The 15511-nt window shown below is 31.0% G+C and overlaps 1 long non-coding RNA gene across 1 annotated transcript in view; it reads right to left on the bottom strand.

Annotated features, from left to right (window-relative positions):
- LOC136971856 (uncharacterized) overlaps window positions 1-15511 on the bottom strand; it is a 41266-nt gene that overhangs the window by 15960 nt on the left and 9795 nt on the right. The window lies entirely within an intron of this gene.

Below are 15511 nucleotides of genomic sequence, written 5' to 3'. Positions count from 1 at the left end.
TTCGTGTGCCATATTCTCTGCCAATGTATACACAACTTCGCCAAAAAATAAAAAATAAATAAAAATAAAAATATATATTATCAGAAAAACAGATTGATTTGTGTACATTTATATGAGTATGAAGGGAATTTGCTCTCTTACTCGTGAAATTTCAACGAATATTTTGGAGAATTTCAATTGCTGTTTCATGAAAAATTCCTATGAGTGTGTTTTCGGTTAATATCACGCGATTCTATTAACTCGATTTTTTTTAACGAATGAATCAGAAACTAATTTATGTATCTTCATCATTGTAGAACGGGCATCACCATGATTATTGTTATAAACGCTGTTACATAGTTATTAGTGAATAAAGATTAATTTTTAAAAAATGTGTACAGAAAACTAATATATTATAGGTATATTTTTCTATAAAATATCCCTCGCTTTGAAACAATTATCTTGTAAACACGCAAGCTTCTCAATGCTCTTCTGAAGGAACTTAATAACTTGAAGCAATTCAGCATAAAACTGTATATTGAAATGTTATTGAACTTAATGGTAATGAACTTATATTCTTATGCCTATATTTTTGTTACACTAACCAAGATACACGAACAGATGCCATACCTGCCATTCTATGTCTTGGTTAGTGTAACCAAGAATATATTTACAAGGCTGTGACTAGATAGGCTAATGGGTGTTTTCTTAGTAGTATTCCATATACATTATTATATCAAGCGAAATATAGGTTTAGAGGCTAAATAGTAACCAAAAATAAAGTCTTATAGGACGTAGATACATTATTAGAGAAGTGCCTAGAACTCCGGTTAGTATACACCTACACAACACCTTTACTTCATGGCTAAATCCTCTACAAGGTACAATACCTACACCTTAAAAGTAGAACCTCTACAGTTCATGGTTAAGGTGTTAGATTTTTCACTAAATATTCATAAAACTTCACGAAACAGTGCCATCTAGCGAGAAATAAATTTCTAATCCTGTTTTCTAGGTTAAATTTCCGAAGTGCAACGTCACAACTACAGAATTATGTCAAGCCCGTGACGTCATTCACTTTCGTAATGGAATTTCCCCGATATAATGTCACTTTCGTAAGATATGAATCATCCGAGTGAATTTATTTGATTATTAATATTTGAATCGGAGATAAAAGGTATTTAAGAAATTATAAAGGTATCCGAATGGGGAATTTCTTTCATGTGTTTAGTACACGCCATTCTTAAATTAATCGCTGCGGTAGTTTAAATATTTAGAACAACCTAAATACTTGCTACTCATTAAACGAACAATAACTTTAATAAAAATATTTATATTATACTTTTATGCTGTCGTTAAAGAGGAATTAAATAGCAGCATTAAATAAGTTAAATATAATTTATATTATTTATTAAATTCTTATTATAACAGGTGTTGAAGACAGTGTTCATTATTACACGTGTCTGTGGTCTTGTTTAATATACATCTACAACACCTACGCTTTATAATTATCCCTTTATAACGTATAATAAGTTATAGAGAAGTACCCCGTACCATATAGGTAAAGGTGTTACATTTTTCACGAAATATTTATACAATTTTACGATGCTAGTGTTATTTAATATGGTATTTCTTGACATCAATCTCAATATTAATATAGACAATTGATATATAATGTTGATTAGTATCCTATTCCTAGAATTTGCATGCAAATCAATAATAGAACAGGAATAGACACAGAATAGGAGCGGCTCATCAACACTTCCTTACTGTGGAGTAGGCTATAATGACAATTTAAACATTCAAACCAGTCATAATTTATTAATTACATTCTCTTACTTTCCTCTAAACTTTATATAAATAGCATCACTAATTTAAGCATAAGTAATGTTACATATTTGCTATGTGTAAGCTTCAAATTAATAAGATTTGTAGCTTACACATGCAACAACCTCTAAGGAAACAATTGCTCATATCCGTTACAGTATATTACTCGATTTTTCTAAATATCCTGTAATTTGAATTAATATTGCATAAATATTCCACTACATTAATGCTCTCAAGGAAGAATTTATAGTCCTCACTATGAAGCAATCTCTTTCCATAATTTATGAATACAACCTAGACAAGCGAATGATAAAAATTTTTATTTTCTATAGTATTTCTTAGAATAAGAATAGAGCCGATGTGCTGGATCTGGAACGTGTATCACTCCGCGCCTTAGGCAAGCAAGGAAAAGACTTCAAAATGTAAGGCGCGAAGAAAGGGAAAACCAACAACATCATCTGTTTCAAATAAAACGGGCAATGTGATTGGGCAATTTGCTTATCTGTCTGTATTAAAGCCGCTTTATCAGGCAATGTTTGATTTTTCGTAAAAGCTTCGAAAATTCAAGCATATGTCGTATGACGTATATTTGTTTTATGATCTCAGATTTCGTCAAAAGTGTTCTACTTCGTAAACACTGAATTATTTTCTTTCGATAACAAACATTGGCTCCATTCTTCTTCCGAGAAAGACTATAGAAGTTTTTATTGAAAATAAAATGGTGGAAACTGTGAGGAGAATGCTATGTATGTCTTATATTCTCTAACAACTACAGCAGATAATATAAAATCTGGAAACTAAGTACAAACTCTTTATGTTATTTATACTGTATTTTTAAAAAATGCTACATACGAGATTTATTCGTATTAACTGTAAAAATTTAAATTTCATGACAAGTTTGAACATGCCAACATTTCAAATGATGTTTAACAATGGAAATTTGAATAATGCATCGCGATCGACATATTGGGGATTGGATGATGCCAGGTGGCGCCATCTGTGAGCCATTGGTTTCTTTCTCTTCTATTGATTTGTTTCAAAATATATTATTGTAATGGCCTGAAGTAGATAGAGTGGAACAAGTAAGGCCATTTGACACTGTTACTATCTAGTTTAATAGTTCTTCACATCTGCTCGTATTCCTAGACAGTATCACTCTATTTTAAGGATAGGGATTAAGTAGAATCTCAAGGTACAGAGGAAACCCAAAAATTTAATTTTTTATGTAAAGCTATAAATGTAAAAGAGGCACATTTATGATGGGTTGGACAATATCAATTCTCATTTCCTGGCAATGGCAGTAAATTTATAGTTCTTAAAATTACATTTTGAGGAATACAGGTAAATTATACAGCATTAAGCTGTATAATTATATAGACAATATTTTACACGAATTCTTTTATGGTTGCGCGTTTAAAGGATTGTTCATCACGTGAAGCCACCATTGACAGTATTCTGTTTACATGTAAAAAATCTGACACCCGAATAAATTACAAAAATTAATACATTTATTTAAAATTATATATTTATTTATTTTAATAAAAATCAATCAAATTGTTTGCAAATTGTAATTACTTATCCAAGGTTACTACTATTATAAATCACAGCCACTTGTTTGGCAAGATAAAGATTATTATATAATCAGCAGTTCTAAATGGAACTAAAAATAAATTTATGCCAATTATTATTTATATTTTTAATTCCTTCTTGAATTATTCCTGAAAACTGAATTTATTATACGTTCTGCTAATGCAAATCTAGTTAATTAACTAAGGAGGTAACTGAAAAACCTACACGTGCATGCAAATACAGTTATATTTAAAGACGTGAATGTATATTTCATTTATTTTTAGAGAAAATAATCAATATTTTTACAGTAGCACGAATATGTATCACTTGCGTACGCAGATTTTCATATCACAAAGGAATAAGAATACATAAGAAACGTACGTATACATACTCAAATACGATGACACAACAATATGGATCCATATCATGTGAATATGGATAAATAATATTTACACACGAAAAAATGAATAGAAGGACGTAATTTATTGTAGAGTACTGGTTATCTATTTTTTGAGCTAGAGGCATATCCACTAGCCATTGTTGCGTCAAAAAGGCTCTTAAACGTATGAAAAGTGACGTTGAAGTGTTGCATTTATTTATATTAAAAATATGCAAACAATATTTAAAAAAAAAAGAAACAAATATCATTTTAAGATTATCTTTAGACATTTTGGGACATCTCTGTGAAAAGTTCAAGATGACACTAGTGTGAATAACTGGTCTAAGAGATTTTCTTCGACTACTCGACAAAACGGGAAGCAGATGAAAACTTATCATAAATTACTAAAAATCACTGTAAATATTGCATTATCAGATGCAGTTTTAAGTGCAGGCAATGTAGGCTTCAATCTCCAGACTCGCGCTTTTAAGGGTTTCAGATGTGCACAAATGCATGCATATTGATAGTAGGTCTACTAAATCGTACTAAAAGTATGTGTATATGTCTTTTTAGATCTAGTTAAGAAAAAAAATCTACTCACAAACATCTTATTCCTGGTTTCCTCCAAACGATCCTCATCTGGTTAGGCCAGTGAATGCTTATATTTAAATCATTTTTCAGTCATTTATCGGCGAGCAATGGACACAGAAATGATAATATCAGATAGACAAACAGAAGAATTCCAATATGCGAATACCTACATTATAGACGCATTGTAGACGCATATTAGTGCAAATATGCAAATTAGTGCATAGACGCAAATGAAACATTAGTGCAAATATAACGACGATGGTATTAAGTGATTGATTACAACATAGGCAAAAGAACCATTTCCGGTTAAACAACGTTACAATTTAAGAGAACATTTAGGGTCTTCCCTTTCATGGATACGTGAGGCGATACGGTCAGGCGTGGAGGCATACATACATTGTATGCTATCCTGCAACAGATTTGCCCACAGATGTTGTAAGTGGTGCTCCAGATTCCTCAAAAATAAAAATGTATACATAAATCTAGATACAGACAGATAGGCAGTTTAGAAACATAAATACACAATTATAATATATTTGGAATCTACGTGTGGTTATAATCGCAATCATACATAAACTAACACGAAACAGACCAGATACATATATCCTATAGAGGCACAGATATATCTACGTAACTTACATACATCTATCGGTATTGTATCTACTTGCACATAACTGTTTTCTTGTGAATACTGTATATATTTACTGTCTGATCTATCTATCTATATATATAAATGAACACGTTCTTGCATTTGTATGTCTATCTGTCTGCAAAGAAAACACGCGCAAATATAAAAACACTTGTTTTCGATCTGCATATATAAATATATTAGTTACAAGGAAATGGTGAGAAAATTCACCGGAATTGTAAACAACATATAAATTTTGAATGAGGAAATTTTCCTAATTAATATTACAAAATTCATGTAACAGTTCATGTTTAAAAAATTGTTTATTAACTGCACCAATAAATAATTAAAGTATTAATTTTACATAAATGATTTTTATATCCAAGCAGTTCTGTTATTTAATGATCTGTTTTACGGTTCAATTAGGTTAATAAGTATAATTTGACGAATCCTTAAACATTTGGCATAATTTTATCCTAAATAATTGGAGCATTTAATAAGACTTTTTATAATTATTATATCATAATAAATTTAATAATTAAATCATTTAATTAAATTTAAATTGTTTTTATTCATTTTAAGCAATTTATAAAATACTTTACAACGTAATGTTTGCTTATGTTATAAAATATCTTATGCAGTTACGTATAGCATTTTACATTGGGCTTTGAGATAAGGACTGAACCCGTGACAAATTTGACATTTGTCACGGGTTTGGTCCTTATCACATTTGTCTCACATTTTCAAAAAGCCATTAAAATAGCATATTAGAATGGAATTTTCCCTCCGGTCGGACACTCTTTAAACTTCTGGACTGTTAGTCAATCAAGAGCCGACATTTTTCGAACGTTCGAAACGCACCATTCGAGATTCATATCACTTCTAGAAAATACTATTTTTCTTGACATGACGATATCAATAAAAGAGATAAAAAAAATTATTTTCCATTAGGCCATGGCCTAATTGGCCGAATTTATTATGAATATATTCTGCATTTTTCTTATTTGTTATAAACAAAAGTGTCTTACGTAAACATATGGCTTGTTTGAGTTGTACTAGCGTTACTCTACAGTTGCTGGTTGCAGACTTATACATAATAAAATGTAACAATTGTTCCCCATCATTCTTCCAGGAACTAATATAATTTTATTAATTATAAAATTATGTTTTTGATTCTTATTCAAATAAGAGTCGTTGATTGGAACCATTTACTTTTGTCTGTTGTATTCGCTATTGTGGCCATTGAATCCTTTCATTGTAATTACTCAACTTTGTAAAAAGGAAGCGTAGATTATCATAACAGTGTTGACATGGTAAATGGATCAATTAATTTAAATAATATTAATTTTATTTTAGTAAATATTCAATAGTGGAAGAATATAATAAACCAGTTATCGATGCCGCCATCTGTTATCTAGTGTATAAACTATTTTTCTCTGCACCAATTCTCATTAAATATCCTGATTAAATCGTTCCATTTATTAAATGTAGAAAAGCTTTTCGTAGCTGGGTATTGATTAAAATAAATGAATAAATATTCAAAATGTTGGTAAAATGATAACAGTTTCAATTTTAAATTATGGATACAGATTTCTTGTGTATACATAACAGGGAAAACGACAACTTCCACGAGTTAACAATACTAATTAAAAGGATAAATGCAGTTAATTAATTAATTAAAGCCAGGCACTAACAATATATGCTACGTAATAGACCAAGTTAACTACATTATGAGAGGGCTCGACCCTCAATGGGGTCGATTTTTGACCTTCGACCTTACTATAATAGTGAATTTTATTGTTTTATATTAAAATAGTAAATCTTTCCAAACGTAATATATTTAAATCGATACATAAATCAGGAGATTAATTTTGTGTTTGGACTGTGTTTGGAAAGGGTGTCAGCAGCACTATCCAAACGTGCTGCTGACACCCTTTCCAGCGAGAACGATGTCAGAGTTGTCTGTATTGACCTTTATTGAAAGGAAGAATAAACTAAGAATATCGTTAAGCATCACCAACAGATTCATACATTTAAACTGTATGTGTATTCAAATTTAGTCACTTCGTTGTGCTGCCATCTATTAACCGATGTGTAAAGTATTGTATTCCTACTTAATATGTTAGATTAAGCATAATTATGAAACTAGCTTTTACTCGTAACGTTATTTTATCATCGTTTTAAAACGAATTTTTTAATAAATTTATTCAAATAAAGTCGATTTTATTTCTAATAAATTTCTTAACTAAGCTCCCTCTGGTAAGAAATGTCTTTTAATAGCTGTATTAACCATAGATTAAATATTATATAAAGATGTCATTCCCACTCTGTTTCCACGCCATATTGAATTTTCGTGCGAATCGCCCGAAAATTAAATATGGCCGCCTGATGAAGACATTTATAATGTCCTAAACCGAGTGAAACATATTATTCCAATTAATTTCGATTGGACCTACTTCAGTTAAGGTTTAGATTCTTGACATTATATTTATATATTACACCAAACAATTTTATCAAGAATAAGCAAGGTGTCAATATCAATGAGGTATACTTTCGGATATAATTTATTTATTTATACATTCTATTGGTAATGCCGTACAACAGTAGATTACCTCCCATCTAAAATGATCTAAAAGAAACTAAAGTACAAAACCAAAAGTGAAGAGGCATCACGATAAAAAATCGTCAGATTTCATAAAAAGCAAAATAATATAGATTAATATCGTACTCATTTTGTGTTCATAAACTAATACACTTGTATTCTTATGTTAGTAGATTCGTAATAAAGACATACGATGAAAAATAACCTCTTAAACTGCATAAATAACTAAATTATTCGGAAAATTTATTTTATTTGCATTGCATTATACAAGAAACGACCTAAAGATCCTTGGCGACGTCTGTAGTGTCATCCTTATGTAACGTTTCCGCTACGGTATTAGCTATGTGTTTCCTTTTAAAAAATTATTTGCATGTAAAACATGACACTAATTATAAAAAATAATGATAAAGTTTGACATAAATTTTACAATAATTTGATTGTTTTTAAATATATAAACTTCAAAAAATTTTCCATAAAAAAATCTCTCAGGTTCGATCGTCCTTATTGTTTTCTCCGCACAAACACTACGAGCATAGAAAGAGCATTTTTCCCGAGCATTCGGATCCTAAAAATGTAAACTGTGTGAGGAAATTAGATTTCAATTTACGACATCTGGCATTAGGTCATAAAAGCGGAACCTAGTGTAATTACATTATGTATGTATCACTAGATGGCACTACAGCATCTGGTAAACTTTGGTCAGAACAGAGAAGAAATCATGAAAATTTAAACGCCGTATTTTACATAATTTTCCAAAATAAAACTTAAAAAATATATATATTCAAATAAATATTGACCATTTTAATATAAAACAATCTATTTTTCCATTTAAGCACGTTTTCCAATATTGCTTGATTATTGACCGTATTCATCACGACAGGTGGTAGCACCAGCACCAAAACATCCTGGACCCTTGGTACTGTACTTCCAGTTCTTTTTTTCCCTTGCTTGCCCAAGTAAACAACATCTGTTCCGATCTTTTTTAACACATTCTGAGAATATTTCAGTTACTATGTAATTGAAATAAAATGATGAGTTTTTTTGCACTGCATGTTGCCAGAAAAACATGTTAAAATTATTTTTTGTACATGTAGATTACCTCATTACCACTGTAACACAGGAAAAAAACACTCCTTGACATATGAAATCCTCATCTGTCCTTGTATTTGTGCGTAATATTCATGTTCTTCACGGAACTGCAAATTTTTGCAAAGTTTTACATCTAAGAATCCGACCAGAGATGCAGTTAATCCTCCTTTTCGATACTTCCACCACAAATCCTCATTTGCTTGATCTCTAGTTTGAGATTCCACTAACTGAATTTCTTGTGTTGTTAACTTGATTTCGTTGATGAGTTTGTTTTCAAGTTAACATCACAATCGGAAGTGAGTAAACACGTGTTGACCATGTGATCGGTCACTTCTTTGCACGTGTTAAAATAGAACAGAATAAAAAAATTACCAATAAAATAAAGTAACACTAAGAAAATTATTTTTTGTATATTTTATCAATTTTATTTGATCACTTAAATATATATAATTTGTCAAAAATTAACATTAAATGTATATTATTTAGATCTACACAAAATATATTTACAATTCAATACTTTAACGTATTTCAAAATTTTATTTGTATATAAATTTTCCATTTTTGTGATGTGACTATTATAGTAATTTAAAATAAAATTCACAACTCTTATTGTTTGATTTTGTTGGTAATAAGCAGCAGAAAATGAAACTTATAAGCACGATCAGAAACTGTTTATTTTTTAATGCTTCGAGATGTGTAAATATTGATTTAAAAATAAATTAATAAATCCGAAATAAACAGATTTCAAATAGAATAAGTAAAATAATATTTTATTAATGATTTCATAAATAACGAGGAACTTTTTCTGTGGATGAATAAGAAGCGACATCATTACAACAACGTTAATTTAACAAATATGCCGACTTATCGGACAAAGGAATTTTTTCTGATTTTTTCGATTTACTGGACACAATTTTACATATCTTCGCATGTAAAACTATACGAATCCATCTTTTACGATTGTTTAACACGCCATTTCAATTTTCCCAGATTATACCTACCCTTGGTTGATTTGAAACAAGAACACTCTTAATTAACTAGAATCTTGCTTTGTGCTTTGAATACTTTTATCTATATCTACTCTATATATTTTACATATTAATTAGAAGCAAAATGTCCTGTCACCGCCGAAACCGAAACTATCCCTTTATAAAGAAGTGCTATAAATAGAGACTCAACTCTATGAAATATAGGCCTAATCAAATCAATGAAGACCGACAAGTACTTTATCCGCACCTTCCCAAATAATATGTTTCAATTGATTTGATTTCAATTTACATTAATTAATTAATTTTGATTTTATTTTTAATTTTAGCCACAGTTTCGGTTTTTGTTTCGATATAAAGAACAGAGTTTTAAAATTTTAATGTAATTTAAATTTAAGTTAAATATTTTTAAATTTAATTATTATTTTTAGTTTTAATTAACTGGCTGCTTAGTTACGTATAAATACAGACGAAACCCGCTGCACGAAACTCCCCCCCCCAAAGATGAGCTGAACATGCATACATTCTACCGGAAGTTAAAGAAGGTCCAATCACGTGACTTGTCTCAGGCTTTGTTTACTTTTAGACACGGTCAATAAAATTTTTAAAAAATGGGGAAAAAATAATATTTATTTGAATATAATTTTTTAATTAATTCTACTTACAAAAATCTAAGCCGATAGATTAATTATTACAAAAGGTAAATTATCACAATTATTATTTTAGTTTAATTATAATTTTACAATGTTTTAAGGAGGAGTAAAATTTTTAAGGAAGTGTAATTTATGGATGGCCCCAAAAGAATATTTTCAAAGGCAGTAACCCATCAATGAACGTAACTTATTCACCTTTAACATGAACAAGTTTGGTGTGCATTTGTCTCGCAGAAACACCAAGACCAGTCGGATTATCAGGTATGGTAGGGCAGGCATTTGAACTTCAATCCTGCGGCTGCACACTCCGCTCATCATCACAGATATAATCGATTCGTTGAGTATCATCATCTACGTTAGACAAAGACGTTTGCTTTAGTCATCTTCGTGGCACTACTAGTCGTCTGTATAGATGCCGACGAGAATCAAACTTTGTAGGAACCGATGTTTCGTGCGAATAGGTGTATCAGTTCTGTATGTAGAAACGGTCAGGTTCAAAGTGCCAATTGTAAAGAACACTACTATTGCTCGATTTCCATTCGTCACGGAGTATCACTCTATCAACTACCGACTGAAGTATTACTTGTTTTTTAGGAAACCCTTCAATAAAATATCCATCGTGTGATTGTTTTACGCACAAAAGAGGACACCATATCATCGGTCTACAATTAATATTTGCTCATATTTGAATTATTAGCATTAGTGGATAACGAAACACGTTCACCGTGATCTATAAAACTCTCTCATGTCTATAGTCAAACCTAGTTCAATACGTAAATAAAAAAAGATAATCGACATACGGTAATAATGGACTTCAGAAGGGTTTTTGATGTTTCTCCAGAAAAATTTCATCAAAAGGAGTTACGAGATTTTGAATGCCAACCGACGACATAGTATCAGAGCAACTAGGCCTATATCTAACTTACTGGTGAAACGTCATACCGGATCAATTTTATACCTTTCCGTGCAATTAACTACACGGAAATTCGGTGGCATTCCTGTTATGCTCCTGTGAGAATTCCCTCACACTCGAGTCTAGATAAATAGCAATTACGCCAGAAATAGTTACAATAAGTCTGCACATAACAATGTGTCCACGGCATATGTACTTTTTGCCTTAGATTGTCGTGGCGGCGCTAGTTTTTACGTTAAATTTTATCAGATTTGGAGTCTAGTAATTATATGTCGTTGGTTTTTCTCTTTATTGTATTTACTGTTTTCGACACGCAGTATCGAAAACTTATATACTTCTTTATGTGAAAAGCCTATTCTGAACATACAGTCAGACTTACTTGTTAGTGCACGAGAAAATAGATGTAGAAAGTAGCGCACTCTAGTCTAGATGCTAGAAAGAAACCGCCATTTTGGATGTAAGTCGTCACAGAATGTAAATAAGATACTAATTTAGCGGTATAAATCATTAGATGTCCATCTTATTCATACAATCTAACACTTTTCCCGGGTCGTTTTTTTTTTCTAATTCGATGTTGCTAGAAGCATACATTGCCATTTTTTCTTCACTCCTTACTTTCTCGTCACCTGGAGGCATTCGACGAAACAGTTGCCTTATGTCTTTTCATTAAAATCTCAATAGAGACAATACAAGTATATTAAGTGGATAAAACCACCGAACACTGGCAGTTAGTCGCGGGTTCGCGCCTCACCAACGCGCTAGATACATGGTGTTTTCCAGAATTAGGAGCTCAGTTCATCATTGAAAGTCCTTCCGTAGATCCCCCCTTGATGCGTTCTCTGAATTATATGAGATATACAACGGAAACTTCGGGTCAAACTGGCTACTTTCTGTTTTCGTCCAATCGGGTTTCTCATTATTGGCAAAGTGCAAGGAATGGAACTACTCAAACTTTCTGTTTCTAGAACTTTAATGACCACAGTCAATGCAGATCATATGTATAAGCAAACTACAGAGTCTTAGTGATTATTAAAAAGAAAATCTATTTTTTCTTTACATAAATCCGAGACAACACAGGATTCAAGGGCGTAAGATAATTACAACAATCTGAAATAGATTTAACTGGTTCTATCAAGGACTTCATTATTAGTCGATGGGAAAAACCAAAGAAATTAATAGTTTATTAATTTACTTTAAAGGCAAGGAATATTTTTAACGAAAAGACTATAGAGGGTTGTTGCATCATAAGACATGAGAGTAACTAGAACCGATATTAGGGGCCCTAATTACAACATGCAAACAAACCTTACTTTCAAACCTGTACCATTATGGAGGTAGTCACTACTGTAGTTCCGAGGATAGACTAAACTCTTAGATTTTGTATCTACATTTGTATAAGCGTGTTTCTCACATTTAATTTTTTTTCTATATTTATTTATTTACATACAAAGGTAAAAGAACTGGGTACCCTAAGCCTCCCTGGTTAGGCTGCTGCATAACAGTATAAATTTTGGATTACAAACACGTTTTAAAAGTATTGATTTACGATTATTTCGAACAGAAAGTTTATGTTTGTCATTTATATAAATTCTGTTTACGCTAAGAGAAGGCTACTACTTACTGTTCACTGTATTGCCTTATATTAACATAAAATTAATAAAAATAAATAAATAAATATAAAATAACATGTCACAACGTTACAATGGAAGGTCATAAATAAAATAATTTATATAACCTTACTTTTAATGGGCCTAAGACACTAAGACGGCTTTTTTGTATTGACAATCGTGGGTTCGGACAGACCCATAATGGAAGACTGGGGTTTCTCGACCGGTTAGATTCGGTCTCGGATCCCCAAAGCGGCAGGTTGACTCACTTAGGCCAACCGTTTTACTTTTAACAGCTGTACGTGTTAAGCTTTGAATCACCTCATATACTGTTCATATAGGAAAATACTGATTTATAGACGAGGAACGGACACACGCTTCATTTAATGTAAGATAAATATAGCATACATAAAAAGGAAAAGTACAAGTTTAAATTTATAAATATACTGTTATAAATATAGATCAAAGGAAGATATAGACCACAATCGAAAGCCTAGCCTGATGCCTAAATAAACAGAGGTGTATAAATAGTGCGTAGACGTATAAATAAGGCTAAATAAAGACACAAAATTGCAAATATCGGCCTAGAGCTCAAGATAACATAATACAAAAGAACACAAAAATGGTAATTTATTTTAAAAAATTAAAAATAAAACACTTTTTTCATCACGTTGTTCAGATTTGGGGTGGGGTGATGGCGATGGATTCATCTCCACTGTACGTATGAATCACTACATTGAATTTACACACACAAACACATAAACAAATGTAGAATTTAATCATATGTTTATCAGATTTCGGGTTGAGGACGATGGTGGGGTGGGCCCACCCCTTAAACATCATAACAGAGTATTGTAGATATGTCTTGGAAGTTTCAGTCTTGTGTCTTAATTAGAAGTAGGCGAAATTTGGGTTGAAAAATTTGAGGGCACCATACAAAGTAAGTTAAATAAAAGCGTTTAATAAAAATAAACAAAGACAAAGTACTTTAAACGCCTTCAGCTATTGGATAATAAATAGATATAATAAATATGTATTTATAGTTTACAGAATATAATAGATTTTCTGTTTTGTACACACGTGTATAAAAATTAGGGAAGTAATCATGGCGTATAATAAAAACAAATGGAGGCAAAACTGTGTACGTAAGATACCCTATGGCTTAAATTAATTACTTATATTCACAAATAAATAATTTTAAACTTAAAAAATATATTAAGAATATAGTTCATAAGTTTATGTATCTGTATAAAAATTATTTATAACTCCATACAGTATATTTATGTAGTTTATAACGGGTTAAAGCGGCTTTAATACAGCTGGCCGAGGAAACCAATCACATAACGCGTTTCATTTAAAACGGACTAAGTGATTGGTTTGCTCATCCAGTTGTTTTAGAGCCTCTCTACTAGGCAATGAGCCCAATCTGTATGATGTCTTCTTGAAGACATGTGCAAATTTAGCGGCAAAATTATTAAAAACTTCCCAAATGTTTCACTATTATATACCTAAATATTATGTATTGAATGGTTAAATTGTGAACCTCTGCTTTACGACTTAACAGGTTCATAAAATCGAGCCGGAGATATACTACAATTAAATAGCGCTTACAAAATAATGTCAGTTTTATTACACTAAACTACTAACAATAACTTATAAAAAATATTTTAATTAGTTCAGAAATTCCCGTATTAGTTTACGTAATGACTGAATAACATTACTAAAACAAGTAAATTGTCGCGTACAAGTGCACCGAATACGATGACGTAGAGGTTCGGATAATTATTATTAGATTTCTGAAGAAAGCAGTAAAAATTAATCTAATTGTAATTCTATTTATTTGCAAATAAATATGGAACGATTTCACAATATCATAGGGCGTGGGTTCTGTTCCTATCGATAGAAACCGATAATATTTTAATTTACGTATTTAAATGTTAATAAATTGTAAATTAATTCCAACAATTAATTTAGGTAATTAGTTAACAATAAAAAAGTGATTACCTATATTCGAAAATTTGCGCAATTTCACCGTTTAGGAGAATTTAATTGGGGCATTTAATCATTTTTACGTAACTGTATTATGTGAAATTTAATAAACGATTAATAAGTTTGATAATCAATTGTTCGATTTATTATTTACGTAAGTGTAAATAACAATTCATTTAATATTATAAAATATTTTCAGTATATGTAGCCTAATATTTTGCTTGTTATATTCTTGCAACCACTCTATAAATTGTTAGTTGTTTTTTATTAACAATACTTTATAACTAGCGGATAACTTACAGGATACGACATTGGATAGAAAAAATTCATTTAGAATTAAAAATTGGAATTTAATATCTACGAAAAGTTATTTGTAGAACGTGAAATACAATAAGATTTCTTTGTATACCACAGTTAAGGTGGTAAATCGACAGAACTAAATTTCTTTTGTCTACTTTGGCTCTCGATGAATATCCTTAATCCATCAAAGGACAGGAAAGAATCGGCAAATGTCGTGAGCAAAGTCCATGAGTAAACAGAAGAAAGAGAAGGCACAGGAGCGTGATGCGTAAGGTGGGTATCTTACGCATCACTCTCCTGTGCCCCTATGGCACCTTGCCATTGTATGGCAAGGTTCCTATGGCACCTTGCCATTGTAGCAACACTGCGCTGAAGCACTATTCAAAAATGAAGTGTTCC

The sequence above is a fragment of the Centruroides vittatus genome, unplaced genomic scaffold (assembly GCF_030686945.1).
Source record: "Centruroides vittatus isolate TY-2023 unplaced genomic scaffold, ASM3068694v2 contig_273, whole genome shotgun sequence".
Taxonomy (NCBI): Eukaryota; Metazoa; Arthropoda; class Arachnida; order Scorpiones; family Buthidae; genus Centruroides; species Centruroides vittatus.
This window is presented reverse-complemented; position numbering and strand designations above follow the sequence as displayed.